Source organism: Natrix helvetica, assembly GCF_964273705.1.
Source record: "Natrix helvetica genome assembly, chromosome: 1".
In the NCBI taxonomy this organism is placed as follows: domain Eukaryota; kingdom Metazoa; phylum Chordata; class Lepidosauria; order Squamata; family Natricidae; genus Natrix; species Natrix helvetica.
The window spans coordinates 163,683,337-163,706,481 of NC_138548.1; the positions used below are offsets into that span (position 1 = coordinate 163,683,337).

Genomic DNA, 23,145 nt, shown 5'->3' on the forward strand with positions numbered 1-23,145 from the left:
GGGTGAAATTGTTAGAAACCAGTGTTGATTGGTTCCACAGAGATCAAGCTCAATAGGCAGAGTAGAATACTAATTACTGAGTACTACTACTGTGAGGTTTACTTTTTTATAGGAAAGATAAAAATAGTACCCTATCCCTTTAAAACTTGAACATATAATGTATTAATGGGAATTGATTGAGACTGGTTTCAGAATTTAGCTGATTCTTGAGAGGCTGTTAGAGAGCAAAATCAACATATATACTATATGCAGTGTAAACTTTATAATAAATAAGGTTATTTCTTTTAAAAACTCAAATATAGTGCTGTTGCTTCTTAGGAAAACAGTACAACATACAAAAAACCAACAAAGCGGAAAGGAAGCAAATTTTAACTAAGCATTAGGGAAAATGTATTAATATTGAGCACTGTTTGACAGTCTAGAAAGTGCAAAATTTTCCTTTACTTTTTAGATACTTAAGCAGTGATTAATTACCCAGCTGCCAGGGATCACTTTCTCCGACTGGGTTCATACGTTTTGCTAAGCTTATACCACATAAACCACATTATGGCTTTCACATGAATTCAGTTTCTTTCTCTTTTTCCCTATAGTGTTTTTTTTTAATTTTTCAAAAGCCTTCACATTAAGACAACCTCTAAAACAAGGGAATTATCTCTATATAGTTCTCATGATTAACCCTCAAGGGAATCTGCTAATATCTGCCACTGATTAACTCCTTGTGAGAAAATATCAACTGCTGGCTATTAACAATCAGTCTTCCAAACAACTATAACATTTTGCACATATTCTCAGAAATTAAGTTCTTTTACAACAAAGAGCTTTTCCTGAGCTTGCGGCAGGAACATCAAGGACAAGCCTCAAATGGCTTAATTGTTTTTATTGCAGTAACAAGAAGTCCCAATAATAAAGCAATTCAGCTACTGCCAAATCCAGCTCAGTATATATAACAATCTCAGGGTTTAAATCTCAGACTATTTTTCCCCTGCTCTTGGTAATGTGTTTCCTTCTTTCTTGACATGGAAGCCACCTGCATTGTGTTTTGAAATGAACTGGTCTTAGGCTCTTCATTAGAGCCTCATTAACTTAAGCCTTCACAATGTTGTTTCATCTGCTAAAGTTGCACGTTCAGGGTTTAAATGCAGAAAGAAAGGAAGTAATTGTAAGCTAGAGGGGCTGCAATTTGGATAGCTGAGAGCAGAGGAAACACATCCCATGGAGGAAAATATGGGTAGTAGAGTAAAAATGCAAATGTGGACATCTCCCAACTGTTGGACTCAACTCCTGATGACTTCATAGGCTTATCTAGCCAGTTTCCTTGAAAACAGTACAAAAGTAATTGGCCATTGCCTTCATCCAGGATATCTAACTTTCTGTTCTTGTTCAAGGTGTGGCATTTCCTGACAGTGTCCCTTTCAACCTGAATAACCTGAACTTATTTGGCTTCTGACTCCGGACATGGTAAGATGTTGGGATACAAGATTGGCTCTGGACTGCTATCATCAAAAGCTGGAAAGAGCTCTTGTTTACCTATGTGAGATATATTACAAATTAATAGATTGGTAGAAGGGAGAGGAAAACGTACCTATACATTTGTGTGATTATGCGTGGGATAATAGTTTGTGTGTGACTAGTATGTTCAGAGGAGATTAATGACATATATGCAGATATGTTACAGGCAGGTCTTTTTAATAAATAGCCTTTTCAGATTCTCCCCCTTTTAAAACCAACTTCTAGTCACTATTTACACATACTTATTCAGCCACAGTTTATGGGGAGAGGCAAACACCCTAGAATTATTTGCATTGGCTGGATTTGGCAATTTTAGATTGACAAGGTGGAGAAACTTATATTTATAAGTTTATATCTTTTCAAGGTGGTTTTTTTTAATAAAAAAACACTCCAAAATTGCCTTTTTATGTAATTGTCCAACAGAAGTGTAGTGCCTTTATAGAAACCTCCCTACTATTGTAATAAAAAGGGAAACCCACCCTAAAATGTAGCCCCACCTATAACTGAATCAAAAGATGCCCCTACTTTGTCACACAGTTCAGAACTGCATTAACCTAAAACCTGATAGGAGGTGCTATTTTATATGTGGGTTGAATGGAAAGTAATCAATGGTGGGATTTAGCCAGTTCGCACCACTTCGGGAGAACTAGTTGTTAATTTTCTGAGCAGGTTAGTGAACTGGTTGTTGGAAGAAGCAGAGTTTTGTTACTTGTATCATCTGTCAACCTTTCAGGATAAACTTGGCCAGGAAACTGATACCACAACAAATACCAGAACTCTACTTTATTGATACAAGCTATAATAAAAGAGTATTGAAGGCTGTTTTGCGAGCTATCAAAATGCAGTAAAGAAATTCCTCAACTTTATAGCATAACAATTGCTGATGAATTTCAGATCTTGAAGGTTTCATTTCTGCTATCAGCATTCAAGGAATATATCTTATCAAAATCTTCCAATATTGAACAACATCAATGAAGTATAAGTAGTTCTTCATTTACAACCAGTCACTTAGCAACTGAAGTTACAACAGACCTCCAAAAACGATTTATGACCTGGTTCCAATGGCTGTTGCCACTCCATGTAGTCCCATGACCTCATTTAGGATATTTGGCAATCTGCCTTCATTTATACCTGTTTGCAGTATCCTATGGCCCCATGACTGTAATGTTTTTGCACAAACTAGCATATACTTCCAGTTTTCAGCAAAAATGCCCCAACAATTGGCTTGCTTAATGACTGCCACAAAAAACGGTTGTAAAGACAGATTGGTTGTATGATGACTTTGCAATCATCATGACTTAATGATCATAATGGCAGGGTTTATTATGGTCCTAAGTCGAGGACTATCTGTAAGCCATACTTTCCTGTGAAAAACCAAGCTTTCTAAAACTTCCCTTTTGAGTGAGCCACCAATTCTTAATCAGTTTACCAAACTTTTTCATGTCAAACTCATTGGCTTGTCACAAATTATCTACTTCATTCTTGATCATGTAATCAGGTCACCATCTTTATATTTTTGGGTCCAGGAAAACAGTATTCATGTCGTCATGCTCATCCCCATAAACCATTTGCATTCATGGGTGAATTTCAATTGGAGGAATCACTTTGGTTATCAATTCAATTGCAGTATGTCGCTTAAGGTTACGCTGACAAGCACTCACTGTGAGTTTCCATGTCACAAACAATAGCAACACAATGTTTTATCATAGCATTTTTTTGCCAGCTGAAGTAAAAACAGATGTAAAAGACTCCTCAAAGGTTCTACCTAGTGCATCAGTTGGCAATGTATAACATCAAGGGCATTGCTTTTCATTCAGCCCTTATCTGGTGATTAATCTGTATGGATGCCCAAGAAGATTGAGATACATGTAATAGCAAATTGGAAGCAAGCAAGATGTACTTTTCAGCATTTGATTTTCTTTAGCATGTGTTAATAAACTGATGTCAGTCTTCAGCAATTAGTTAACTCCTCAAGTCTGTAAGATATATATATTTTAGCTTATCTTGGAAGCATCTTGTGACATCCCCTCCATGCTCCCCTCAGCATATTTTGGGCCTAGCAGGCCTGCCTGAAGCCCCTGGGACCAAAAACTGGGCACCCGGTGGGCGGGCCCTGCCTCCTGCACATGCACACTGTGTCTCGTGCAGGTCCGTGCGGGCCCCCCCACACACATGCGCGTCTCCTGCAGGCATGGTAGAGACCAAAAACCAGCTGGCTAGCGAGAGGCACATGCACATGTGCAATGGAGCGGAGCTGGGGCAACAGCTCGCGTGCCCGCAGAGAGGGCTCCACATACCACCTGTGGCATGCATGCCATAGGTTCACCATCACGGATCTATTTGAATTGTTAATAATGCAGTTTTGGACCACTATATTTTTCACACAAACCGATTTTACAGACAAAAACATAGACACATAAGTAACAAATTAGGATATTTTTCAAAGCATCCAAGTTTTTCAGCAATTATATCTTCTCATTCTTTGTTTCAATCAATTATTGTATTATCACAAAAAAGTATAAGAGGGTTTTCCTCAATTCATGGGTAATTAAAATCTTGGTATAGGTAACTACCCTTATGAGACCCAGTTTGGTGTAATGGTTAAAACACCAGTTTAGAATTTAGGAGATGAGTTCTACTCCCATTTTAGGCACAAAGCCAGTTCCTCTCTCTCAGCCCTAGGGAGTAGCAAATCACTACCAAAAGTCTTACCAGGGACTTGTCCAAGCAATCGCCAGGAATCAAGGTTGACTTGAAGGCATCAAAAAACCCACCATCGCTCCATCTTTTATGCTCTTTGGTGGTGTTATTATTGACTTGTAATTCCAAATCATATTAATGCATCTTCTGTAGGCATTCATGCCTTATTTGAATATTGAGTTGTTGCTGTTATTTGTCATTCTATTTTACTTTGAACAATTTCCTCATATCACTGTCTTCCAAAATTGTTCAAAATTGTTACAAGTGAAAAGGTTTACAGGAACAACAAAAGAAGTTTATCATGATAAGCATTGTTACCAAGACGTATAGAAAGCTTTATGAAATAACTTATCTGCAAAATTATATCTCACATCATTGGTAAACTCATGGTAAAACACCAGATTTAATATGAAAGCAGAAACAGTTACTTTAGAGATGCTGGTTGTATTTTAACAGCTACAGCCATTAGTCCTAAATTGCAAGTCTTAAAGGAAGATAATAATGTCTTGAATTCTCCAGAGTTTGTAATCTGAGTTGGAATTAGATCTAATAGATTCACACTAGCTGTGTTTTCATCACACACTAAGCCAAAAAGCTCAGTTTAAAAGTATGTATACTGTTATTTTACTACCATCTCATCATTAACTGCCATTGGTTCAGATTTTGATAAGGTAGTAAAGCTAAACTTACCATATTCTCAAAATATGGAGCAACTACAGTTTTTGCTTTATGGGAAACAGAATTTGGAATCTAAGTTTATGGAACATATAAATTCTGAAAAACCAGACTGGTTGCTCTTCATTTTACTGAAGTAATAGCCCTAAAACTCTGAATTACAAATAGTTAAAATGGTGATGTGCATGTGCTTGTTAACTGGACTGTGGGGCATATTTCATAATATATGCAAAGCTACTTTTAGGCCAAATTGTGAGTGAACAGGGTGAAAAAATTAAAAAAGGATATATTCACTTACCTTCCCTCCCTTCCAGGAAATAAAAACCTTCACAATTGATGGTTGTTATAAAAACTCTTTAATCTAATCCCTAAATAGACTTTAAACACAGGTTAATTACTAAAAAATGCTTTTTGCTGCTTTGGCTGAGTTCACCGAAATTGTGAGTTTGTGTCCTCACCTGAAGACCTTTTAAATTAGAATCAAAAAACATATTTTTAGTGTGTGTGTTTTAGCCCCTTCTCCCTTTAAATTTCAAGACCCTTTATTTTGGGAGAATAATTCTAGCTGGAAGATAATATATAACAATTATAAAAAGACGGATAATAGAATTCTATAAAATAAAACAGATGGAGCTATGCCTTATCTAAGTTTGGAAATGAATCCGCCTAAAGGAAACCAGGAGAGATTTCTTTGAGGTGAATTAGGATCATTTGATTCCTCAATACGCCTTCTTTGAGTGTTGTGTTGTCTTGATTTAGAATGTGGCCTGAAGTTCACTCTTCTGTATAAACAACAACAACACAGAGATGGTTTAATGTTCAGTATAGGTCCCAATCTTTTTCTTTTTTCCCCAGATATCAAATGTTGAGTGAATTCATCAACTTAATTTGGCACTGTTTTTTTTTTTTATCTAGGCAAACCATTCCATGAATATTTCATAACATTTTTTCTTATAACTCCCAAATAGCTGTGCTTTGGAATGTCAAGTGTTTTATTGTCTGTAAAATATTGCTAAATGCTTTCCAAGAATTCCAACTAACAATTAAATTCTAATTCAGCTTCCTGCCGAAATTGGGAAGCCTACAAAAGAGAAAAATTTTGTATGCATACATATATGTTATGTATACATGTATGTGTATGCACAACAGGCATTTGTCATGTTTTTGTACTTACTGGATTCATAGTCCAAATGACAGTAAAAGAGAGATACCTAACTCAAAAGAAAAGATCTGTGTCCATAAAACTATGTTTTTCCAGAGGGACAATACAAATCTGCTTTTCATTATTTGTGTAATAGAAACTTTATATGAATAAGAATTCTGGTCACCTTTAGAAATTGGCACACTGAAATTCTACAAATGGCTTCAGCCCAATCTGATTTCTTTCTGCCAGCAGGAATAATCTAAAAAATCCTCAAATTCAAGCAAGAAGTATCTATTTTTGGATTAATTTGCCTCTTGCTTCTTCATGCTAGCTTTGAACTAAATTTGGTTCATTTTGTTATTTCACTCTTATTTCCCTTCCAGAAATTAGTTCTAGAGTTCTTTTTGTTATAAATTAAATTGTGGAATTGTTTATGTAGAGACTGGAAATTACCTGATTCCATATATTAATTTAAGAACTTTCCTGGAATAATATACAAATTTAAAAAAAGCAAAACAGAATCAATCAGAAGCCTGGAGACTGCCCCAGTATCAATTTTGTGAATGCATTATGGATGCGCAAGATTATAGTAGATAGCTGATAACCTGGCATTGCCCGGGTATTTATTTATAGGGGGAAAATGTCCAGACCAAATGTAATTTGTAATGTTGGATTTTTCCCCTTGCCAGACGGAGCCCCATACTGTGAAGCTATTACCATGGCAACGCCACTGCGCTGTACAGTAGAATCTATTTTACAGCAATACGGTAGAATCCATTTTAAGCTACAACATGCTGTATCTTAACAGAACACATACCCCGAGAGGTTTTAGGGGTGTCTTATCCCCACAATATTTATTTCCAGAGAGTAAGTCAACTGTGTACCAAGTTTGGTTGAAATTGCTCAAGGCGTTCCAGAGTTATGCTGGAACATACACACTCACAGAGAGAGCCATTTTTATATAGATAGATTCAGGGAGGCTTGCGTAATAAATAGCAAAATCTTCCTAAAGTGCCAAAGTATGGTGGGAGGAAAAAATATATATCCAAAGGGAAAAATATATTACCACACATTGTATAAATTGAAAGATGCTATTTGAAAAGAAAACCAAAAAATGTATAGGGTGAGGCACTGAGCATTGCAAGACTTCAGAAGACATCTGTTAGCAACTTTTTCAACTAATATCCATATTCTACTAGAACTCTCATTCCCATAACATTTAATTGGGTATAGAAGTGCATCATAGGGCAACAATTTTTGAACCAAAGTGCCTCAAACGAGCTAGCTTACAGAATGTGCCCAAAACCCGGGATCCATGACTCCTGTGGAATTTAAAATTGGCAAACACTTTATGACCTAAAATTATCATTAGACAGATTATGACCTAATACAAAATGCCATAATTTCCTACGCTGTGTATGTGCTATACAGTTCAACACGGACTATTTTCAAGGCAGATGCATCTCTGAACATATCCCAACTTTTCCAGGGAAGACAGCACATCAGAAGTCCTGTCATTTTTCAAAGCATTGAGGGACCTGGTAAGGAAATATCTCTGAAAGAATGACTGAGCAGATCATGAGTTGTCTAATTTGATTAAAAGCCATAAGCTTTTGTGAGTTGCAGCTTAGTTATTTATTACATATGCAAGGGACATGTGAGACAGATTACAAGTGCTTTATCCATGTCTTTTAATACAATTTGATAATTTTAAAAAAAAGTGCTACCAGACTCCTGATGTCTTACTATCAGAGACTAACACAGAATTCCTCCCACAACAATTTATATTGCTAAAGAAAAGAAAATGCATCGTTAAAAAGGAATAGGGTGTAGGCTTGCTTAATGTGTTTGTATATATTCATTTATAAGGATGCACCTGGACAAACATTTAACAATAATTAGCATAATTAAAAAATTAAATATAAAATACCAATCTAAGTTGGGTAAGAGTGTGTTTAGTTAATTGGCTACCTAGGTTATATCGTTTGATAGAAATTTCAAGAAGGTAGATTTCCCTCCTAATAGTACTTTATTGTAAAATCCCATTTGTCCCAGATAGTCCTTCAAATATAGGATGTTTTCATGCACAAGACTATTTTCTGATATGCATTCACATTCAAAAGACCACTTCCAGTAAAATGGGACATATTGCCATCACAGTCAAAGCAGTGCATGGTTCGCAAGGATATATATTTCATAACTGAACAGTTTTTGATATTTGTTACAATGGGCTTTTCTTTTCTTTTTCTCTGGGACCATTTTCCTTTAAAACTCTCTGTAGGAAAACAAAAATTAAAATCATGTTTAAAAGGTAGAAAATACATTAAAGAAGTTTTCCTAACCAAATTATTTTAGAATTTTAGGCAGACAATGCAAAATATTAAATGGGATCATAATTAGATCCAGATAAGAGCATATTTAAAATCTAGTAAGCTGTGACCATTGTTTTTTTCCCCCAAAAACATCTTTGGAGAAAAATAGGCTGGCTTTCATTTTCCATAATTCTTTGACTTAGAAAAAAAAATACCTTGTGAAAATTATTCCCCCCTCCCAATTAATTTTAAGATGAATAGATTTAGAATTTAAATCATGAGATAATGTTTCAGTGTTGGAAGGAAAAAATCGTCATTGAGAGTCTGTTTACCTAGGAAAAAGCTTAATTAGAGTCATTTGGATAGCTTTCTCTTAATAAGCAATAAAGAATTGAATTGTGAAGAACTCATATTCAAATTTACTTAGAGAAGTCATTTCTAAAAACAAGGCATTTTAAAATAAAATATATTCCTGGGTAAACTAGATAGGAGACATGACTAGATGAACAAAATCTACTTTATTATAAGTTTACATTAACAGAATCTTGCAAATCTGAAGGTACAAACTCCTTCCTGCCCCCACTTTTGATGGGCAGATCAATTAGGGTGGGTCCTTCCTAAATTTCTTCCTGTGAAAGTTAAGTGACTGCAGGCTCCTCCCTCTCTCATCTTGATTGTTCCCTAGGCAGCATCGTTGTTTTCCTCATCCCCCAAGGTCTTCCACACATTCCATTATACTTTTCCTGTGATGGATCAAATTAAAGGCATATCCAAACTGGCATTCTGTTTCTATAAAACCAATCAAATGCAAATGGAAGTAGTAACTATGGATACTCAGACCACACAAATCAAATAAATTATTTGCATTTTGGTGAAACCCCTTCACAGTGGCGACATATTCCCTACAAAATAATTTTACAAATCTTTCATACCTAACAATTTCAACAAGTCAAGAAAATAAAACTGTCGGATTGAAACATCTCAGAACTATAATGCAAATCTTACAATAAGGTAATTAGTCCAGAAGGAATTGGTGTTGTTTTTTTAACCTTTAAAATCTTTTGAGTCTTATATGGTTATTTCAAGGCATCTTTTACCATATCTACCTGATTATATAGTATGGTAATTGAAAGGGACTAGTATCTCATATTCCATAAGGGCGTTTCCTGCAATAGGTTCACCCTTCTGGAATTAATTGCCATTTGAGCCCATTAAGTTTCATCCTTATAGAAAGGACGAATATAAGAAATCTGGATAGGAATGAATGGATGAAAGAATGAATACCTAAGCTTCTCTTGACTTGTTTTTATACTAACAGTTCTGCGGTATAATTATGCTAGTGTTCTTTCATTGGACATTTGTTTTTCATTATTTATCAGGAAATCACCAAGGAAAACTGAGGCTGTAGGTTAATTAAATGATCCAAAAACTATCCTGCAAAAAAAACCAATGGCAAGCCATTTCCATATAGTTAAGCTACTAAAAACAAAGCTCCCAAAACATGGGGGGGAAAACCAATAGTAAAGAGGTATAAAACTCTCTTTACTACAATTGATTGCGTCTTCAAATGTTTGTAGCCCAAAGCTGGAGATTTTCATATTGATGCCCAAAAAAATCTAACAATGATTTTTTTCTAACATTCAATCATCAAGAGTCGAGGTTGTGTGAAAGAAGATTGGACTTTGATGTTAATTATTAGTTATTTAGTAAGATACTGGACTGCCAACATGTAAACAATTGTTAACAATTGCTAGTGTATAATGGGATTGTAGGCTTAATTATGGTTTGAAAACTTGGTTAGAGATTTGTATAGCCTTCCACAATTCTACGTGGTGTTCCTATATATTGTATAACATTTATGCTAGGTTTTGGCCTGTTGAGGTGTTATACAGTCATGAGGTTAGACATTCTAGGGAGACTGAAAAAAAAAGGGAATAGAAACAATTGATGTCTCTGACTTGACCCCACTTGATTAGGATTCAGAAAAATACCAAAAACATACTTCTATATTGGTAGTCCTTTTGTTTAGTGACCATTCTAAGTTACAATGCCAGTGAAAAAAATGATTTATGACCAGTTTTCACACTTAGGACTGTGGAAGCAGGGACGTGCGGTCAGGGGAGGCAGGGGAGACAGAGCATCACCGCTCTCATCATGAAAAGAAAAAAAAAGGGAAAAGGGAAAAGGCACACGTGGTCCGATTCCCTGCCTTCCTGAGTCAACATGAAGGGGACCGCGGAGCGTGCTCCGCCGGCTCGCGCTCCACGGTCCCCTTCATGTTGGCTCAGGGAGGCGGGGAATGGGACCACGTGTGCAGGAGGCTGAGGCTGCCTCAGCCTCCTGCACATGTGGTCCCACTCCCCGCCTTCCTGATGACGTCACCAGCCTCACCAGCCATAAACTTCACCGCATGTCACTGTGTGGAAGAAATATCCAGGTCCAGTTCCAAGCTGGGAGATAGGCACTGGAGACAAAATGGAGGCTGGAAGCTGTTCAGAAAGATGGTTTAATGATGAAGCAGAATCACATAGATGGTCCCGGGCAGCTGACCACATGGAGTTGAGAGTGGGGGGAATTTATAACTTGGGATTTGCACTTGAACTTCTTGTTCCTGTGCAAGAACCTGTATTCTATTGGCTGTTGTCAGACTCCCAAGAGGCCATGCACAAATCCTAGGAGTTTGTCTGAGCTAAGTTTGGTTGAGGTTTGGGCTAATGCAATGAAGAAGCTTGTTGGGCAATTCCTATTGTGGCTGAGGGCTAACCCTACCTTGTTTAGACCTTGCTGCAGGGAATTTCAAAATAACATGTCTTGAATGGATTTCTGCCTGCAGTATTTACCTGCAGTATTTTGCCTATGAATAGAGCTACCTAGGATAACTCTTCTATTAAGAAAGGTGGGAGCTATTAAGAGAGAATCTGCTTTCTGCCTCTAAAAAAAATGCTTTGCCAATTGTCATTCAGGGAAATATAATATTCTGCCTTTTTAATACTTCCTAAAGCATTTCATTCTTCTAGGAAGAGGGGTGGATGCTAACTTTCTACAGGACCATTGCAGCTTCCCCATGGTCATGTGATCAAAATTGGGGCGCTGGGAAACTGGCATGTATTTATGACAGCTGCAATGTCCTGTAGTCATGTGATTATCATCTGTAACCTTCTGACAAGCAATCAGTAAGGGAAGTCAGATTTGTTTTAACAACCGCATGATTCACCTAATAACTGCAGTGAGTTACTTAACAACTTTGGCAAAAAAATGGTAGTAAAATTGGGCACAATTCAGCAACTGTCTTGCTTAGCAAATTTTGGGCTCCATTGTAGTTGTAAGTCGAGGACTATCTATAATAAGATTCTAGATAAGAACCAAAGGCAATAAAAATGAAGCAAGCAAAACAGTTGACCATGACCTATGTAAACTGAGCCTTACATCCACAGTGATTCAAAGCTGCAGACATTTTTTTGCAGCTCCCCCCCTCCCCTCCCCCCACTGGTTGTGTCTGCAGGGGTATGTATTAAAAAAAAAGTTGGCACATGTGACATTGTGATGGAAGACCTTCCCTTTTTCTACTGCCACCAGTAGCCTCCCACCGTCTAGTACGATCACACAGTTGGCCTCCTCAGGGTGCCGTCGGCCAGACAGTGTCGGCTAGCGACCCCCAGGGGGAGAGCCTTCTCTGTGGGAGCGCCTTCCCTCTGGAATGAGCTGCCCCGGGGAGCTTCGCATAATCCCCGACCTCCGGTCCTTCCGACGCGTCCTAAAAAGTTGGCTTTTCCAGCAAGCCGGCCTGGCCTGAACAAAATAAAATAAATGATTGATGGAATTGTTAATTTTTAATCTAGTTTTTAAAATGTTATTGTTCATATTAATTGGGTTTGTTTTGGGATACTCTTATCTAATTTCTTTTTTAACTTTTGTAATATGTGTTTTTTTTTAATGTGGTACGCCGCCCTGAGTCCTTTGGGAGAAGGGCGGCATATAAATCCAATAAACAACAAACAAAAAAACATGCACTGCATGCTTGTAAAAAGGGGTGGGGTTTTTACCACAATGCTGCCATCACCACTTTGCCTTTTTTTAAATTCCCTACTCCCCCTGAATTAATGGATTCGTTCATTGCCTGGTGCTTACTAGCTTTGAAGCTGAGCAGTTGTCCAGTGTTTACATAACTACTAATTCTAACCTGAGATCTGTTGGCTCTCAGCCTGTTCCTCCTACCAAGCCATTTTTCTTGCGTAAAACCTGGTTCCAGTGTTTACCATCAATGCAAAGCACTGCCAGCAAGAAAAGCGGAGTTATTTTGCACCTTCTAATATTGCTACTCATTCCAGCTTCTTTACTCCTATTATGAATTAAAAGCTTTTCCTCCAGACTTTTTTTTTTCCATGTGGGTGCTATTATTCACCTTCCTATCTAGAATTCTTTAGTGGTATATTGAACTTTGGGTGTTAACTACAAAGACAGTATGTAAACACCAGCCTTTATCATTGTCAGGATGAGCAGCATAATTTAAAGGGAAGATTTCTATTAGCATTTACAGAATTGAGGCTCTGTTAAAACATAGGTATTCCATATGATGCCTGCCCTTGACTGAGTGCAAAAATCTGTAGATAAAGAAATATCGATGGCATTTACCGTTATTTCTTGTTGATGGTGTAGATGCTTCCAGTTATTTTTTCGCATCCCAGAGTGGCAATTAAACCTCCAGTTATTGTTGTGTACATGGGGAAGCAAATATGCGGTCTTAAGGGAATAATAATAAGAGGATTGATAATAAGCACTCCTTGTTCACATAAACACCCTTGTCAGAAGTTAATAACACCTGACATATAATAACAGTTTTATAATATAAAAAAGCCCAAGAAAGAGAAAAAATGTATATAAAAGGTTGTAAAAAAAAATCAGAAATAAAGTAAAAATTGAGAACATTCTAGCTGTTTTCACAAATCATACGAGTGACAAGTTAAATAATCAAATTACATATTCTTGCATAAAACACTAAACTTAATGAAAGATCACAGCAAACCGTAGCTTGATTTCTTAGTCTTATACCTGAATAATGTTATCTCCTTGTCAAAATTACCTACTTAAATCATGGACACATGCTCAGTATAGTTAAAACTCACTCTCTCTCTCTCTCTCTCTCTCTCTCTCTCTCTCTCTCTCTCTCTCTCTCTGTGTGTGTGTGTGTGTGTGTGTGTTTCTATTTCTTGTTTCTGTTTCTCGCTCTCTCTGTTTCTTTCTCACTGCCTCCCTGTCTCTTTCTCTCTGTGTGTGTTCTGTCAAAAAGCTCCTTGGAAAATATATCTTTAGCATGTATTATACCAGTCACATGATATAGATGTTATTTTTCCCTTTTTGCTGTAAAAATACGGGGAGGAAAGGAAATAGTAATAGAAATAAGAATGAAACAAATAAGAAAATAAAGGGACCTGCACCAGAGGTGGATTCCTACCAGTTAGGACCGGTTCAGCCGAGTAGGTAGTAACTCAGCCTGCCATGGCCCCAAACCGCCGTCTTGTTTTTTGCTTCTGCACATGCGCATAAGCTTTTTTTTAGTATTGTGCATGCACACATTGCACACATCAAGCATGCGCACGAAGCGCGTCCCTGAGTGAACCGGCAGTAGCAGCGGCCAGAACGCACCCCTGACCTGCATGTTTATCACAATTCTAGGCTTTCATTTTGAAAGCTAAAAGAAGAGCCTGTAATTTGAGACATATTTATAAAAACACTTTTAGCGTGGTTCTGACAGTTAACAATAGTCCTTCCCAACATACTCTTTTATGTGGACCACTACGTGGTCATCAAAAACATCTGATAACAAGTGAATAAGCAGGAGTTGGTAGTGTAGTTCTTGTGGGCACCATGGCAGAAGGAACTCACCAAGAGTTGGAATTCCTTTACAAACCCTTGCAGGATCTTGAGCAACACCACCCAAAATCTTCCTCAAGATTTGACAATATCATGAAATATTGCTACTTCAGACACAAGCTAGTTGCAATGTATGTATGTATCAGTGGTGGGTTCCGGATCGCGTTCCAACCAGTACGGTTGGAACGGGCCTGGCGTTGCCCACATGGACGTGAGCAGTGTGTGCACGCGTCATACCTGCCGTAGATGCCTCTACAAGCCTGTGTGACGCTCCAGCTGCTCGGCGGAGCGTTGCGCAGGCGCTGTGCCTGCATAGAAATGCCGAAGGCTTTAAAAGACAGGTAAGGAGCTCAGGTGTGCGGGTAGGGCCTCCGGAGCACCATACCAGAACGGTACCCGGTGCTCCGGGCAGGTTCTGGTACGCCCGTACTGGGGCGTACCACCTGCAACCCACCACTGGTATGTATGTATGTATGTATGTATGTATGTATGTATGTATGTATGTATGTATGTATGTATGTACGTATTATAGCTCAGGGTTGAAATGAGAGGTCCTTGGTGCTCTCTAAGCTTGGTTGTTTTCTTGCAGAGGTTTCATTACTCAAACTAAGTAACATTATCGGTGTTAGTCAAGCACTGATGATGTTTCCTAGTTTGGGAAATGAAACCTCTGCAAGAAAACAACCAAGCTCAGAGAGCACCAAGGATCCCTCAAAAGCTAGTTCTTTCTTTCTTTTTTTTCAAATTTTCACTTGTACCAACAATTATGGCACTTGCAGTAGCTGTCATGAGAGCATAAGCTGGGACATACTGATCAGTAAGAGAGCAAAATCTGTTCACTGTCTCTGTAATATAAGCACATGCATGATTTTCTTTCTGAATGAGTGGTAAATGCAACACTGTGTGTTTGTAAATTTGGATGAATTCATTCTGATTATCTCGTTGATGGTTAATTTATTCGAATCTGAGATTTTCCGAATCCCTTAATATAACATGCAAATTCTATTCCTGTGCATGAATAGAGAAGCAACAAGAAGAAACTGGATTAAGGGAAATTATCTCTGACTTGCAACATGAAGTATTTATATATCTGGAAAGGTGATTTTAAATGGCTTAAGGATGTAAATGCAACTCCAGTAAATTGGGCAGTGTCATGTGGCATCTATTAAGTCCCAACTCTACTACTACTCTTATTATCTTGCTGGAGAAAACAATGACCTATTGCTCCTCTGCATGTAGAAAAATAGGCCCCCGTTTTCTCCCGCAAGAGAAAAAGTCCAAATACAGGTCCATTTGAGGGAAAGAGACGGCCTCACTTGATGTCCTGTGGCGCAGTCATTCCCCATCTGTAGTTGAAGGCGATTAAGTTATCGTGGACTTGTATACAGCTTTCATTATGCAAAATAAATCAAAGGTCTTGAAAAATCCTGGCCTTTGATCCTCCTTAATCGTAGGGTCGATGGGGTGGAAGGTGATTGTATGCAGTTCTATATTCACAGAAGACCTAGATCTTTTTAGTGAGCAGAATGACACTTGTGGCCATGAGGGTCTTTGCTCAGGTCCATCTAGTGTGCTAGTTGCACCTATTCCTAGAGTAAGAGGTCCTTCAGGCAGTCATTCATGCCTTGGTGACCTCACAAGTGGATCTCACGGATGGACTGCTGTAATGCACTCTACATGGGGGCTGCTTTGGATACCGCTCAGAAACCACAGCAAGCAGTGATAGGCATACTGTGTGGCATTATTCCTTTTTAAGCTTCTAGATGCAATTAAAGGTGTTGATTATCACCTATAAATCCTTCATGGCATAGGGCCTCGGTACAAAAGACCGTTTTTCTCTGTCCTCCCCCTACAAATTGTGCTGCAAGACCCTGCAATTAACAGTATAATCTGTCGGGACCTAAGAAGTACATCTTCTCTGTCATGGTGCTTGCCTTGTGGAACATAAACTCCCCAGAGAGCCAGGCAATTTCTAGCCTGCAACTGTTTTACACATCTTTGAAAACCTGGTTTTGGTCCCAGGAATGATTGTTGAGCCTCCGTTAGTTTTCTTTTGATGTGTTGGATTGCCTGTTCTAGATGTACTTATTTTTTTTCCTCTCATTCGGTTGCTCCCTGCTTTTGTGAGGTAAGCCATTCAGAGTCATTGAGAGTTGACTGGCCTCTATAACCAATAATTCCTTCCTTTCTCATTAAATCTAATTTACCACATCGTCAATTAATGAGGTCTCTCAAAGCTTTTCAATAGAATGTAAAATCAAAATAACAGATTTTAGAAACGCCGTTAAATTTAAACTGTTTAACGAATAGTGCCTCAGACACTAATTTAAAGAGGTGGGATAATAGGTTTCTAACCTCTGATATTTTCCTACATCTTCCCTCTTTTTTCTCTTTCTTTTCTTATCCCTCAGAAATCTATTTGGCGGGAAAACACATATGGTCCAGCCTCACATGACTGAACAACTATCCTGCCTTGCTTTTCTTAAGCTGCCCTAAAGGTTGGGATGGGATGTCCTCATTTAGGCCAGGGTTAAAGCAAGATCTGACTCTAAAAGTGGAAGGGAGCAGGGCATCGACTCAACCTTCGTCCAAGAATCTCCGAAAAGTCTGAAAGAATAACTGCACAATGATAACATGAGGAGTTTCCCCCCTTGAAAGCACCCTGCATCACATAGTTTAATCACTACTAGGTGGCATTGAACTCGGCTGTCGCAGAACTGCAGGAGAATCTAGTGTCAAATATTCCCTGTGTCTGCTTTGTTGTCGTTGAAGAACAATAAAGCTCCTGGCTGGCTTGTCCTTCAAGCCTTTTGTGACAGTTGCTGTCAGAGGTCCTAATTAAACAAGATCTCTCTACATACGCAAACCAATTTCCTTTAGCTGCAGAATGTAAAGGTTAACTATATTCTTAAGCACCGTATTCAGACCCCTTCTTAGGTAGAGAAGAAATCTATTAATACATGTTGTATCAAATGTTGAATCCACCTGGAATCCCAGCTAAGGTAAGATGGTCATTACAGCTACAAGCGAATGACTAAGGAAATGTGTCGCATTCAGTTCAGAGTCCTGCACGACTGCCCTATTATGCTGCATTGAAATGTATTACATGCCAACTAGTTTCCAAGGGTTACTCTTTCATTTGGGGGAAAGGACTGCAGAGGTTCAATCCGTACAGCAATCGCCAACATCTAAAATGGATTCAGTAAACCCAATTAAACGAAAAGGACCACTCTCTCTAAATGCAAATTATTCAGGCTTTATTTGAGCTCTTTTAAAATTAGTTCTAGAATCCCTTTTCTCACTGATTAATGGGAATATAGAAAAAGTGCAGAATTTGTGTTTCTAGGGATGGGAGGGGGAGGAGGGTGTTAGATCATCCTGCTGTTGCTACATTATACCAGACTTTTATCAGCTGCAGTTTTATAAGCTGTGATGGCCCTTTTTTTTTGCAAGATCATTCCTCAGCAAAGGAAGAAAAAGGAAAGGAAGGACAGCTTAAAATACTACTGCATTACCAGATTTATGTTTGTTTGTTTGCATATTTATTTATATATCCTGCCTTCATTATTTTTTTATAAATAACTCAAGGATATGACCACATCTAGTATTTCTTCTTTTCTCAAAAACAGCAATCTGTGAAGTAGGTTGGACTGGCCCAAAGTAACTCAACCTAAATTAGGACTAGAACTCACATCGCCTGGTTTCTAGCCTGGTGCCTTAACCACTAGACCAAACTGGCTTTTCAATGGATTCTTATGCCCATACGGATCTGTTTCATACCTCACATTAAACTGTAATAAGTTTTCTTTGGTTTTACATTAGCATATTGTATTGTCCTTTTTGTGGTTTATAACTCTTGGTTTAAGGCTTACTACAGTGTCATATTCCAGCCAACTGTGTGTTAAGCAAATTGATTACCCAAACTATAGATTAGTGTGATATATGAATCCAACAGTAATTTTACACTATATACAGTAGTTGGATTTGCACATCATCCTAAACCACAAGTTGAAATTATACCATATTTCACTGTGTAAAGCATAATAAACTGGTACATGTCGAAGATATAGGCCATTCATTATAATCTGAAATGCCTGGGACAACACAACGTACTAAGCCAAGTCAAACAAACCATCTTAGGACTTTACAGTTAGTAGGCTTCAATCTCTCAATCCGTTAGGATCAGGACCTGTCTGACCTCATAATTGGGATATATGTTAGGATGAGATCATTCCCTTTTGTTATTTTATTATTTAAGTCTAGATAATTAGTGAATTGGATTCTTTGGAAAATACATTACCTTCATGTTGAAATTAATTATAGTTGTCATAGCCAAGGAGCCCCAGAGTTATCATCTAAAGCAGGGGTGTCAAAACTCATGGTGTCACGTTGATGTCACGTGACATATCAGGACTTTTCCCCCCTTCGCTAAATCAGGCGTGGGCGTGGCCAGAGCATGACGCATCCAACCCGCAGCCCTGATCTAAAGCATATGGATGGTACCCAGAGGTGGGTTCCCAATTTTTTTACTACCAGTTTGGCAACACTCCTGTGCACGCTTGTGAGTGCGCACGCGCAACACTTCTGTGTATGTGCAGAAGCATCCAGGTGGGTGGGCAGAGCCTTCTACCACTGCTACTACCAGTTCGGCCGATCCAGCAACCCACCTCTGATGGTACCAGTTTAGGAAAAACTGCTCTGGGGCTATAGTAGCTATTGTAGAGACTCCTGAGGTCTACAGTGAAGAATCAGCTAGGACTGCACACCTCACTCTTTCTTCCAGTTGGGATCCTTTATTGATGCTTTGTATTTTTAATGGTTGGAAAGGTATCTTGATCAACCCAGTGGTTCCTTTTCATTAAGCCCTATAGTTGTCAAACTACACTTTGTCAGATGTTTTTGGTAAAGCAAGCAGTATATCAATTGATGCAATGACTGGAATGAAATGCTGGGAAGGAATCCTTAAGAAGCTTGCTGCTAGAGAGAAACTATCAGTAGATCCTCCTTCTCAGCTGCCCATCAAAATTCATAACACCCTAGGCTGGCCTCAAAAAAATTGCTTGCAGATAGAGTGCACAAGTTTTTATATCCCACTTCCTGGAAGTGAAGCTTCAATAATAACATTTTTCATTCCTTATTGTGGCTTTTCTCTGATGCTTATGCTCTTCTGGTTTAACTGAAGTTTCTGATTTGGCTTTTAATTTTGTAAACTTGGGGTGTCTTGTGGTTATAAAAACAAATGGGATAGAAAGGTTGAAAATCAATATCGTTGATGGCTTAGCTAGAAGGGCTTTTCCGTTTGCCAGGATTTGTCCATTCTTCCTTTTCTTATGCTTGTACATCTCAGATTTAGCAATACCAGTCATCCCACGCAGGCAACAGAAGGCGCTCTGTTTCTAGAAGTAGAAAGCAACAGCCCCATTGGTTTTTGCTTTTCTTTGTTCAATGGCATTGCTTCATACTCTTTTGGCACAGAGATATTTCAAGACAGCTCACTGGGTAAAATATGCCATGTACAGAACTTCATTAACCAAGACATTAATATCTCCACTGAGCTGCATAGATCAGCAGTAAAGAGATTGGAATTCAGCATGGAGAAATCGGCTCACATTTCAGCTCAAGGCAGTCTGCAAAAGGACTTCTTCGATACTTATAATGCCTGTCCTTGAGGATCCTGCATACGTTCTGTGAAGTATACATAAATCCAGTAAAATTCCTCAAGGATTTTGGCACAGGATTATGAGAGATGGCTTTCTTATTCTGAGCCTTTGATGCAGTGGTGGGTTTCAAAATGTTTTAGAACCTATTCTGTAGGTGTGGCCTATTTTGTGGGCATGGCTTAGCAGTCATGTGACCAGGTGGGAGTGACCAACTTGTAAAATGTGGTGAAACTCATTTAACAACACTTGCTTAGCAACCAAAATTTTGGGCTCAATTGTGATCATAAGTTCTCTTTCTTTTTCTTTCTTTTCTTTCCTTCTTTCTTTTTTGTGTCTCTCCCTATTTCTTTCCTTCCTTCCTTCCTTCCTTTCTCTGCCTCATTCTTTCTTCCTTCTTCTTTCTTGTGTCTCTCTCCCCCACTTACTTTTTCTTCCTTCCTTCTGTCTTTCTTGTGAGTCTCTCTCTCCCTCTTTCTTTCTTTCTTTCTTTCTTTCTTTCCTTCCTTCCTTCCTTCCATTCTCTTCCTCTTTCTTCCTTCCTTCTTTCTTTCTTGTGTCTCTCTCTCCAACTTTCTTTCTCTTTCCTTCTTTCTCTTTTTCTCTTTTTTTCTTTCTCTCTTTCTCTTTCTATCTTTGTCTCTCTTTTTTTCTCTCCCTCCCTCCCTTCCTTCCTTTCTTTCTCTCTTACTCTTTCTTTCCCACTCTTTCCCCTCCATCTCTCTCTCTCTCACACACACATACATACCTTTCAGTTGGCGAAAATTTCTTTTTTTTCTAAACGTTTTTTATTTTATTTTTAATTTTCAAAACAAACACAACACATAAAACCTTCCTTCTTTACATACTGTAGAAAGTATATCAGTTGGTTACAAAAGACTTTTGTGCATCTCTTCCACAGTCATCAAGCATGATTCATATTAACTCAAGTATTTTAACTCAGATATATTTATACATGTTACCATCATCATACCTCCATTTTCATTTGACTATAATTGTTTCATAAAATATACCAAGATTTAATACATAACCACATACTGGCATTTCATTTACTATTTCTAAAATCCTCCAATGACACTAAATCCTTATGTCCTATTCTAGCTAAACATCCATAATATTTAATAAAGTTTTCTAATCCTTCTTTCCAAATCACTGTTTACAATTTACATCCCATTTCCTTATGTTGTACCCATATACGTTATTATCATTATCCCTTCTTTATTTGACTATATCCTGCATCATATCATTTTCCCCCCTAATAATCAAGTGAATCTAACTTATTTTTTTTATCTTTCACGGGTACCATTCAATATTCATATCCAGTTATTACTTATCATAACACTACACGTTGTATACATTATTATCATTATCAATTATTTATTTAACTATATCTATTGTCACTAAATTTCACTAAGTTTAGCTAGTTTTAAATTATACTCTTCCATCTATCTACCTGTATCTTTCCAGTAGCAAAACAGTCTCATATCTTGTGCCATTTGTGGTGTCAGTCCTCTAATCATCTCCTTAATCAACTTTGTATGGACTCCTCTTAGCAACTCCTTGCTTATAAAATCTCTCATGTAATTTCGACGCCCTTCTTCTGTTTCCTTATCAGCTTATCTTTGATTGTCGGTAGTGTTATCAATAATATTGCTAATAAAATTTCTCTCTTTAAATCCATAAATTCTTTTGTTTTCTCTTCTGTATCTTGCCATCTGGGGTAGATTTCCCCTCCATTTAATTCCTCTTTCAGTATTCCACTCTTTCTCTTTTCAGAGACAAACCAATCACTATAAATATCAGCAATTTTAATTTCTTTATATTCATTTTCCTCTTAGATTTTTAGGATTTTAACCGCCACTTTTTCCATTTGATTAGCATCTTCAACTTCTTCATCATATTTTGCTGTTAGGTGAACTAAGTCTTCCAACTTCTTCTCTATCCTCTCACGTGTATCTGATAATTTCTGTATTTCTGAGAGTATCTTTTGCAGACTTCTTTCTGCTGTTGAAATTGTACCATTATCTCCAGCTAACAAACACTGCTGCTCTAGCTTAGAAGGTTTTAACAGGATTAAACATAGATTCACAATAACATTTCACCTTTCTCTGGTTAAAAATATACTTCAAAGGAACATTTGTGTGCTTTTCTTCTTATCATTCTCTATAAACAAGCTGTGAGACCTTGAAGTGCCAAGCCAGAATAATCAGTGAAAAAAAATAAAAGTGTTTCGTTTCCAATAAATAAACCTCCAGCCCGAGTAGCAGTGTTACAATCTTACAAGGGGAGGAGGCTGGCAAAGAAGCCTCATTTTCCCTGCCACCCGTGGCACTTCACTTGCTGCAGCTCAGACATTGAGGAGGAGGGAGTAGCGCTGTCTGGGTTTGAGGAAGGGCCATTCCTTCTGCTCAGCTTATGCACTTGAAAAGACCCCACTGTTCCACATCCACAGCTGATCCCTTCCTGGCCAAAAGGGTGCCTTTTCAGTCCCAGCAGGGCTTTTGGAAGAAAGTGGCTGAAGTGGCTTCACTCTCCTCCTCCTGCCAGCTGAAGGAAAAGCCTCAGGAGACAGGCTCTGCACGCTGCTCTGCCGTGCTGCCGCAGCCAATCCTCCACTGACCCCTAAAGAAGAAGCGTGGTGGATCCTCTTCTTTAGGGGTCAGCGGATGATCGGCTACAGCAGCCTGGTGGCCAGCTGGGAAAGCATCCCCAGGAGCTGAGCGGGCCAAGTGTGGTTTTGGAGGCTGCGCTTCCCGCCAGGAGCCCCTCCCCTTCTTACTGAACTTTTGGAGCTTCTCACCAACTTGCTCCCCCACCTCGGCCACCCAGGACAAGTAGAATATGCCTGAGGGTGTTTCACCTCACTGTGATCCGAGGGATGTTCTTGCTTTGGTAGGACATCTTCCCCTCGAGGCTGTGCCTGCAGTGCGTCTGAAGCAGTCCATCCCCCTCCCCAACTTCCTTCTCTTTGAGAAGCGATTTGCAAAGTCCCAGTTTTATAAGGCGCTTGTCAAAGAGAAGGAAGTGCGGGCTGCTTTCAACAGCTGAGTTCTGCTCCGGCAAAGGAAGTGGATGGGAGGGGCAAGCATGATGCGGACAGCTGGGGCGAGAGAGAGAGAGAGAGAGTGGTGAGCAGGCGGGCGGGGGAGCTAACAGGGGGGGCAGGCCAGAAGAGCCATTCCGGTATGGGGCCTCCAGAGGACTCGTACGCAAACACACGCTGGATTTCTGCCACCTGTACCCGTGTACCGGACCGGACCCCCTGAAACCCACCTCT

General features: G+C 38.7%; 1 long non-coding RNA gene across 1 annotated transcript; it reads left to right on the top strand.

Annotated features, from left to right (window-relative positions):
- The first annotated feature begins 1,332 nt into the window (after nt 1-1,332).
- On the top strand, nt 1,333-17,034 carry LOC309385051. The gene is made up of 3 exons (XR_014174149.1): nt 1,333-1,458; nt 7,460-7,569; nt 16,623-17,034. It is a non-coding gene; the product is annotated as an uncharacterized lncRNA (long non-coding RNA).
- Nucleotides 17,035-23,145: the final 6,111 nt, after the last annotated feature.